The sequence below is a fragment of the Erinaceus europaeus genome, chromosome X, assembly GCF_950295315.1.
Source record: "Erinaceus europaeus chromosome X, mEriEur2.1, whole genome shotgun sequence".
Lineage (NCBI taxonomy): Eukaryota > Metazoa > Chordata > Mammalia > Eulipotyphla > Erinaceidae > Erinaceus > Erinaceus europaeus.
Window position 1 is genome coordinate 96464134 of NC_080185.1, and position 9195 is coordinate 96473328.

A 9195-nucleotide genomic window follows, 5' to 3' on the forward strand; every position below is an offset into this window, starting at 1 on the left:
AAATATAAATTGAATGCCATTTCCGGTTCGGGCTTACCTTGGAGTAAAGACATCCAACTCCAGGGATTCGATCATGGGCCTCTAGCTTCACATTCAGTGACTTGACTTCTCAACCACAGCTGTCAGCCATGCCGGGGAAAGGTTTCTAGTAATCTTTGCTTCTATCCAGAATCATGGAAACCTGCAAGGACCTGAGTCCTTGGATGTGAAGCTAGAGGCCCATGATCGAATCCCTGGAGTTGGATGCCTCTACTCCTCAAAGGTAAGCCCGGATAAAGGTAAGCCCGAATAAAGGGGGGAGAAGAAGGATGAAGAGAAGGAGGAAGGGGAAGGGGAAGGGGAGGGGGAGGAGGAGGAGGTAGAGGAAGAAAAAGAGGAGGAGGAAAAGGAGGAGAAGGAGAAGAAGCAGAAGGAGGAGGAGGAGGAGAAGGAGAAGGAGAAGGAGAAGGAGAAGGAGAAGGAGAAGGAGAAGGAGAAGGAGAAGGAGAAGGAGAAGGAGAAGGAGAAGGAGGAGAAGGAAGTCTTCCCATATTTGGAAGCTACTTTCTGCCCTGATCCAACTTTCTAGTCCTAGTCTCAACTCTGACATTATCTTTCCAGACAGTACTTTTAGCCCACCTGCATGTTAACCCTTTTGGAATTAAAAAAGCCTTTTATGCTTGAAGAAGTAAAGGTCCCAGGTTCAGTCTCCAGCACTACCAAATGCCAAAGCTGAGCAGTGCTCTGGGGAAAAACATATCCCTACAGAGAAAATGACCAGTATTAGTCATATCCTGTTTGTCTTCCCCTTTCTTTCAACCACTAAGAATAGGCTGTGACCTATAATAAATTCAATTGGAACTTTAAGTGCTTAATGTGTCTAAGGACTCACAGCTACAGGCAGGCAAGAAGTTACAAATCAGATACAACATATATTCTAAATCTCCCTCTTGCCTAGGTGTTCCCCTGGCATGGCTGATGGCTGTGGTCGAGAGGTTAAGTCCTTGGATGTGAAGCTAGAGGCCCGTGATCGAATCCCTGGAGTTGGATGCCTCTACTCCTCAAAGATAAGCCCAAATAAAGGTAAGCCTGAATAAAGGTAAGCCCCAATGGGGGAAGAGAGGGACAAGGGGGTGTTGGGTATTGTACAGATGTGGTTGAGTTAGGACCCACAAATCACCATATTTCCATGCGAGTATTATTATTTACATATTAATCTTCTGTTTTGTTTTAAAAATTACTCCACCGCCACCACATTACCCCCTTAGGGTATCGCCCATTCCTGCAAGCTAAAAAACTATAGCAACCATTGCTATGGAAGCTTTCTGCCTTCCCAGAGTGCCTTGCTTTCTCCACCCCCTTTCCTAGCCAATTCCATCCTGACTTGCCACTTCTGGAATTCTCCTATAAAAGTCACTCCTGTTTCTGCTCTCTCTCTTCCACGTCTTGACCTGGAGAAGGACTGGCGTGCATAGTGGGAGGCGGCCATTTTGCTAACTCCATGTGGCCTCATCCCGCTGTGCTCAACACCCTACTCTGGACTGTCCACATCAATAAAGAATTGTATTACTATGCCGCTACGAGTTCCTCATCTCTCTCTCTGGTGAAGCTAGCCTGGCAAGGGGGCTCAAACCTGGGTCCTTGCACATTATAACGTGCACTCAAACAGGTGCACCGCACCCAGTTCTCCTTGAATTTTCAGCTCTTATATTGCACATAGGAGTGAAGCCACCCGGTAGTTGTCTTTCAGAGAAACACAAGTTATTTGGTAACAGATACAAAGTATAGCAACAAGAGTCCTTGAACACAAAGAACCTCAAGGTATTATATATGATTAGAAGTATGAGAAAAAAAGATTTAAGAAAGATTAAAATGCATTAGAAAGTGGCATTTAAGAAGACATAGAAGACTATATGCATATAAACGTGTTAAGTGTTATACATAAAAGTACTGTATATAACATCACTATGCATGAGGACCCAGATTTGAGCCCTGGTCTCCACCTGCAGGGGGAAAGAAGCTTTAGGAGCAGTGAAGAAGGTCTGCAAGTGTCTCTCTCCATATCTATCTATCTATCTATCTATCTCAGCTTCTCAATTTCTATCTGTCCTATCAACTATAATAGAAAGAAAGAAAAGAAAGGAAAAAATGGCCATCAGGAGCATTGGATTCTTCTTGCAGGGACCAGGCTCCAGCAATAACCCTGGTGGCAAAAACAAAACAAAACGAAACAAAAAGACAACCCAGAGCAGTGAAATTGTGCATGTGCAAATTTCCAGATATATGTGTATATATACTGAATTAAAAATTAATCAGCTCTGGACCAACGACTTGGATGTTAGACCAGAAACTATCATATACTTAGAGGAAAATATTGGCAGAACTCTTTTCTGCATAAATTTTAAAGACATCTTCAATGAAACGAAACCAATTACAAAGAAGACTAAGGCAAGCATAAACCTATGGGTCTACATCAAATTAAAAAGCTTCTGCACAGCAAAAGAAACCACTACCCAAACCCCTCACAGAATGGGAGAAGATCTTTACATGTCAAACATCAGACAAAAGGCTAATAACCAGAATAAATAAAGAACTTGCCAAACTCAACAACAAGAAAACAACCCCATCCAAAAATGGGGGGAGGACATGGACAGAATATTCACCACAGAAGAGATCCAAAAGGCTGAGAAACACATGAAAAAATGCTCCAAGTCTTTGATTGTCAGAGAAATGCAAATAAAGACAACAATGAGTTACCACTTCACTCCTGTGAAAATGTCATACATCAGAAAAGGTAACAGCAGCAAATGCTGGAGAGGTTATGAGGTCAAAGGAACCCTCCTGCACTGCTGGTAAGAATGTCAATTGGACCAACTCCTGTGGAAAACAGACTGGAGAAATCTCAGAAGGCTAGAAATGGACCTACCCTATTCCTATTCCTGGGGATATACCCTTAGGCCAGTCCTTCCGCTTTGCACCACCTGCACTCAACCCACTGCGCTACCGCCCGACTCCCTTGATATATATCCTAAGGAACTCAACACACCCATCCAAAAAGATCTGTGTACACATATGTTCTTAGCAGCACAATTTGTAATAGCCAAAACCTGGAAGTAACCCAGGTGTCCAACAACAGATGAGTGGCTGAGCAAGTTGTGGTATATATACACAATGGAATACTACTCAGCTATAAAAAATGGTGATTTCTCTATCCATTTGTTCATCCATCCTGAGATTTAGAAATCTTTCTTTTCCCACTTCTTCCTTGCTTGTGCACTAGATATTCTTATGATTGAATAAATGTGGGTGAAATAGTTAAAAAAAAAAAAGAAAAAAATAGTGATTTCACCGTTTTCAGCCGATCTTGGATGGACCTTGAAAAATTCATGTTAAGTGAAATAAGTCAGAAACAGAAGGATGAATATGGGATGATCTCACTCTCAGGCAGAAGTTGAAAAACAAGATCAAAAGAGAAAACACAAGTAGAACCTGAACTGGAATTGGCATATTGCACCAAAGTAAAAGACTCTGGGGTGAGTGGGGTGGGGAGAATACAGGTCTAAGAAGGATGACAGAGGACTTAGTGGGGGTTGTATTATTATATGGAAAACTGAGAAATGTTATGCATGTACAGACTGTTGTATTTACCATTGAATGTAAAACATTAATTCCCCAATAAAGAAAATAAAGAAAATTAAAAAAATAAAAATTAATCAGTTCAATTTTTTATATCACTCTCATGCAGAGAATAAGATTTCTTAAAATTACTAATGTAATGGTGCATACTTTCAAAGTAAAAATTGCTAGTAGGATTCCAAAAGTATTTCTTAATGCTTAAACAAAATGTTATTCAAGCCCAGTGTAAGTCACTGAATGGATGGATGATCACCAAAAACACTTACCAAAAGTTAAATAAAAAAAAAGTTGAATTCAATAATATGTTAAAAGTGGAGTCACAAACAAATACTGATCATTCTTTTGTAGCCTGGTATAAACTAATGGCTTACTGTAATTTGGAACCATTTTTTATAATTTTTTGTCTGTGTAAATCATTACAGTAAAGGTTCTGAGGAGTCTCATTTTTGCTGTATTTGAGTGATGTGCTTCTTTTCTACTTGACCTAGGCCTGTCATTAGGCTCTCTGATGTATTGCAGAATAACCAAAGTATATGGCGTATATGATGTAGTCTATATAGACAGGGATGATTTAACACTAAAATCCCTGGGCGCCTTCCCTGAAGTAGGTAATTAGTAAAACTAAAAAAGAAAGTATCAAGACATCCAAGTTTCATTCAGCAAATATGAGCTCTTACTGTGTAGTAATTGCCATGAAAACTTTTCTAGAAGTTTCCAAAATAAATGAGATTGTCCTACTCACAACAAAAAACAAAACAAACAAACAAAAACCCATTTACTTGGGTTGTTAGTCTATTTAAGATAATATGCCAAGATCTAAGGACAGAGGTTGAAGATGCCAAAATAAAGACACCTGACCACCCAGAATCATAGAACCCAGAGGTTACTAAGATGCTATGGTTTGAAAGTGCTCAAGAGTGAACAGTTGAAAGCAGGCTGGAAGGACAGCAAGTCAAATAGAGAGAGATCTGGACTTTCCCCTGAAAGTGGGCCCCCTCTTCCCTGGAGAGGGACCCCTGCTGCACTGTGAAGGGGTATCCCTGTCCTCATTTCATCTTCTGGGTGAAGAGGGGCCCTGAGCTGACCAGCTGTCCAGTGCCGTAGACATAACTTTGCCCACTCCTGTCTTCTCTGGCAGTGAAGTGGGTTACGGTGAAGAAGGCATTCTTCTGCACAGGGAATTCTAACCAGCTGTGAGAAAAGATGAGCTTCTGCTTACCACTGAGCTACTGTACTTGGCTTGTCCCTCCATCTCTTATAAAATAAATAAAATAAATCTTTTAAAAAAATAAAGATTTTTTTAATGGAACTGGGGAAAATCATACTGAGTGAAATAAATCAGAAAGGGGGCCAGGCAGTGGCACACCTGTCGAGAGTACATGTCACCCTGCATGAGGACCCAGGTTCAAGCCCCTAATCCCACCTGCAAGGGGAAAATTTCAGAAGTAGTGAAACAGGGCTATAGGTATCTCTCTTACTCTCTGTCTCTGCTTTCCTTCTCAATTTCCCTCTGTCTCTATAAAAATACATAAATAGATGTGACGAGGTGCCAGAGTGGAGGGAGTCAGGGCTGGGAGTTCTCCTAAAGGGAGAACAGAGTAAAATTGGGGGGGCGGGGAACAGACGCTGACAATGAGGTTTTGTGGAGGATTCTTTTGGTCCCGTTTGTGAGATCGATATTGTCCTTAATGCTGGAGAAACCAGGAAAATGGCAGAAATGAAAACTGAAGATGGCAAGGTGGAAAAACACTATCTTTTCTATGACGGGGAATCAGTTTCAGGAAAGGTAAACCTAGCCTTTAAGCAACCTGGAAAGAGGCTACAGCACCGAGGAATTAGAATTGAATTTGTAGGCCAAATTGAACTTTTCAATGACAAGAGTAATACTCATGAGTTTGTAAACCTAGTGAAGAACTAGCCTTACCTGGACAACTGACTCAGAGCAGAAATTATGGTTTTGATTTTATGCAAGTTCAAAAGCCATATCTTACATCTGTGCCAATGGTCGTTTGAGGCATTTTCTTTAAGTGATGATAGTAAGAAGGCTGACAGACTTGGTAAGAGAATATGATCTAATTGTCCGCCAGCTTGCTGCCTATCCTGATGTTAACAATTCTATGAAGATGGAAATGGGCATTCAAGATGGTCTACACATAGAATTCAAATATAATAAATCAAAGTATCATTTAAAGGATGTGATTGTTGGAAAAATGTATTTCTTACTAGTAAGAATAAAAATCCAGCATATGGAGTTACAACTGATCAAAAAAGAGATCACAGGAATAGGACCCAGTGCTACAACAGAAACAGAAACAGTTGCCACATATGAAATAATGGATAGTGCATCAGTAAAAGGTGAATCAATTCCAACAATGAGAGATGAATCCATCAATCCACTGCTCCTGGAGGCCACCTTTTCCCCCTTTTGTTGCCCTTGTTGTTGTAGCCTTGTTGTGGTTATTATTGTTATTGTTGATGTCGTTCGTTGTTGGATAGGACAGAGAGAAATGGAGATACGAGGGGAAGACAGAGGGGGAGAGAAAAATAGATACCTGCAAACATGCTTCACCGCTTGTGAAGAGACTCCCCTTCTGGTGAGGAGCCAGGGGCTCAAACCGGGTTCCTTCCACTGTTCCTTGCTTAATCTGCTGCGCTACCACCCGACCCCCTCTTATTCCTATTCTTATTTAGAAACCTCCCATATATGGTAGTGGCTGCAGCAATTTACATTCCCACCAAGAGGGCACAAGGGTTCTTTTTTTTCTCCAGAAACTCACCAACACTTGTTACTTGTTATCTTTTTGATGACAGATAATCCCATATGAATTTCTCTGAGGAAGAGTGCTGCTATTTGGCATCTTTTTTAAAAAAAGTTTTTTAAAAATTTATTTATTCCCTTTTGTTGCCCTTGTTTTATTGTTGTAGTTATTATCGTTGTTATTATTAATGTTGTCATTGTTGGATAGGACAGAGAGAAATGGAGAGAGGAGGGGAAGACAGAGAGGGGGAGAGAAAGACACCTGCAGACCTGCTTCACCGCCTGTGAAGCGACTCCCCTGCATACCACATAGCTAAAGTCAAACACAATAGCATCAGTACTTGGGGAGAGAGGGGCTGAATTTATTTAGAATCGGCCAAAGCAAGAGCAAGAGTGAGTCCATTATCCATTCAACCTGGAAAACCAAAGGCAAGGTCTTTTGTAGGGCCAGAAAGTGAGGTGGTGGTGATTCACGGAATAAGAAAGGATTTTCTTTCCTCATTTCCAGCCCCCTCCTCCTGCTTCTTCCCTACCTTCCTTCCTTTCTTTTTCTTTCTTCCTTTTGTTATTGTCACCGGGGTTTTATCACTGCGGGCCAACTCTTTCAGACAGATAGACAGTGACAATGAGGGAAAGAGACCACAGCACGGAAGCTTTCTCCTGTGAAGTAAGGGCTGGGCTCAAGCCTGGGTATCAAAGCCAGTGTACTATCCAGGTGAACCCTCTAACCAGCCCTTCTTCCTTTCTTTCATCTATTTGTGTCATAAAAATAAGACAGAGAGGGCTGGGGAGACAGCATAATGGTTCTACAAAAGTCTTTCAGGCCTGAAACTCCAAGGTCCGAGGTTCAATCCCCAGCACCACCATAAACCAGAGCTGAGCAGTGCTCTGGCCTCTCTCTCTCATTAAAATAAAAGAAATAAGATACTAAAAAAGACAGAGAAAGTTCTGTCTTGTCGGTTCTTCCTGTTTCATCTCCTTTCCCTCCTCAGTCTACATGGAAGGCATACATTATTCATTCTCCACTCTTGACTTAATAATCTCCTCTCTTCCACTGCCCCTCAAACACACCTACAGTCTATAAATAAAATATAGGCAATATACTGATTCCAAAAAGAGGGTGGAATTCTGCTGAATAATCCAGGCTGTCTTCGCACATTGGTTCACATTTAAAGCAAAACTAACTCTGTATGTATTGTATCCATTGGCTGGGCAAAGCCATTCTGAGTATTCTCAGGAAGAAACTTCTGAAAAAAAATATATATCTCAACAAATTGTTTGGCTTCGTATGTTAACTCTCTTTTCAATCACCAGGTTCCAGATGCCACCAGGATGCTGGCCAGGCTTCCCTGGATTGAAGACCCCACCAATGTGTCCTGGAGCTCAGCTTCCCCAGAGACACACCTTACTAGGGAAAGAGAGAGGCAGACTGGGAGTATGGACCGACCAGTCAACGCCCATGTTCAGCGGGGAAGCAATTACAGAAGCCAGACCTTCTACCTTCTGCAACCCTCAATGACCCTGGGTCCATGCTCCCAGAGGGCTAGAGAATGGGAAAGCTACCATGGGAGGGGGTGGGTTATGGAGATTGGGTGGTTGGAATTGTGTGGAGTTGTACCCCTCCTACCTTATGTTTTTGTTCATTAATCCTTTCTTAAATAAAAAATTAAAAAATATATATATGGGAAAAGCTGAGGAAGTGACTATCTGAAAGGGGGACTTGGGTCACCAGGGAGATACTAGCTGCTACCAGAAACACACAGATGCCACTGGATAAATCCGAACTTATGGGGGAAGTTCAAGAAGCAGAGCAGATCCAGCTGCCCAAGTTGGGGAGGTGAGAGGGGGAGGGTTATAGCCATGGTAACTCCTATCTGTGTGGTGAACTGCTGGCTCCAAGAGCCAGAAGTTGGAAATGGGAGATGGAGGCAGAACAGGGGAGAGCTGGCTCAGTCAGGAGCTGTAGTGCACTTCCATATGTTCTTGTATTCTGACAGAAGACCAGCCAAGGGTGGTTATCATGGCTAGCTTTCTACTCTACTGTTCTCACACAACTTCGGCTCTTGTCCAACTCAAACTCAGAACACTTCAAGGGAGGGGCCATAGCACAGTTCCCCATAGCATAACGGGAATGGCATCACACACAAAACCCAACTGTCCCTCGGCTCAAGATTCAAGATGTGTAAGTATCTCTCAACCTTTTAAATAAATATTATTTATATCGGGCTGGGGAGATAGCATAATGGTTATGCAAAAGACTTTCATTCCGGGAGTTGGGCGGTAGCGCAGCGGGTTAAGCACAGGTGGCGCAAAGCACAAAACTGGTGTAAGGATCCCGGTTCGAGCCCCCAGCTCTCCACCTGCAGGGGAGTCACTTCACAGGCGGTGAAGCAGGTCTGCAGGTGTCTATCTTTCTCTTCCCCACTCTGTCTTCCCCTCCTCTCTCCATTTCTCTCTGTCCTATCCAACAATGATGACATCAGTAACAACATCAATAATAACTACAACAATAAAAAAAACAAGGGCAACAAAAGAGAAAATAAATAAAGAAATATTAAAAAAAAAGACTTTCATGCCTGAGGCTCTGTGGTCTCAGGTTCAATCCCCAGCGACATCATAAACCAGAGTTAAACAGTACTCTGGTCTTTTTTTCTCTGTATGTTTCTCTTTGTCTCTCTGTCATTAAAATAAAATAAATAATATTTCTAAATTGCCACCAGGGTTATTGCTGAGTCTTAGTACCAGCACTATAAACCCACTGCTCCCAGTGGCCATTTTTTTTCTCCTTTCTTTTCTTCTTCTTTCTATCTTACTGGTTAGGA

The 9195-nt window shown here is 42.0% G+C and overlaps 1 pseudogene; it reads left to right on the top strand.

Moving 5' to 3' along the window:
• The first annotated feature begins 221 nt into the window (after positions 1-221).
• On the top strand, positions 222-6110 carry LOC103111778 (vacuolar protein sorting-associated protein 26A-like; annotated as a pseudogene).
• The last annotated feature ends 3085 nt before the right edge of the window (positions 6111-9195 follow it).